Raw genomic sequence first — 1,122 nt, 5'->3', positions numbered from 1 at the left:
TAATTTGTTGGTTGGTGGGAACAAAAATAAAGCAATTTTGTGAAAAATAGTTAGGTTTCTAATAACCACATCATTCAATAATGTCGTGAGTTTAAGTTTAAATGATTTTATGTTTTCTAATTCGTCATTAATATATGTTTCACAAATTCGTTTTAAAAAGTAAACATGCACAATAACTAAATGTAAAGTAGGGTAACTATCCCTGGGACGACATGCTGGAGGCCTTGGAACGGTCATTCAAGGTTCCAACATACTTGCTAGATGTGATCCGGGACTACATCAGAGACCGTTGGCTTTTGTACGACACAACGCAAGGTCAGAGAAAGAGACGTATAACCGGCGGAGCGGCACAGGGGTCTGTACTGGGCCCGGACCTCTGGAACGCCACGTATGACAGTATGTTGCGCACGGAAATGCCGGAGAGCGCCTTCCTTGTCGCCTTCGCGGACGACGTGGCCGACGTCATAACAGCAAGAAATGTCCAGCTAGCACAGCTCAAGCTAAACCAGGTCATGCGCAACGTCAGTGGATGGATGAGCGATCACGGTCTGCAATTGGCTACAGCCAAAACGGAGATCGTGCTCCTCGCCAGGAAACGGATCCCAACAATTATAAATATGATGGTCGGACCTCAACTCGTGACGACTTCTAGGTCTACAAAATACCTAGGGGTGAAGCTTGACAGCAAGCTCACATTCTGGGAACACATCCATGGAGTATGTAAAAAAGCTGCGCAGAGCACGGCGGCTCTAAGCCGGCTGATGGCGAACGTGGGCGGCCCGAAGCCATGCCGCAGGAATCTTCTGATGACAGCGGTCCAATCGGTGCTCCTGTACGGGGCAGAAATATGGGCTGACGCATTGAAAGTCAAAACATACCGGATTCAAATGTCTTCGGTCCAGCGCAGAGGGGCACTACGCATTGCTTCTGCATACCGTACAGTGTCCGCGGACGCGGTTCTAGTTATTTCAGGCGTCATGCCAATTGAGCTACTGGCTTACGAGCGAAAAGAGATTTACAATCTCAGTGCCGAGATAGGTCGAGCAGCTGCCGCGGCAAGGGCGCGCGAGCAACTGTTCCAGCAGTGGCAACAAAACTGGAACGCGAGCACAAAAGGTCGAT

The sequence above is a fragment of the Rhagoletis pomonella genome, unplaced genomic scaffold (genome assembly GCF_013731165.1).
Source record: "Rhagoletis pomonella isolate Grant_MI unplaced genomic scaffold, Rhpom_1.0 Rhpom_scaffold_00002, whole genome shotgun sequence".
Lineage (NCBI taxonomy): Eukaryota > Metazoa > Arthropoda > Insecta > Diptera > Tephritidae > Rhagoletis > Rhagoletis pomonella.
The sequence above is the reverse complement of the archived record's forward strand: the minus strand, read 5'-3'. Positions refer to the sequence as shown.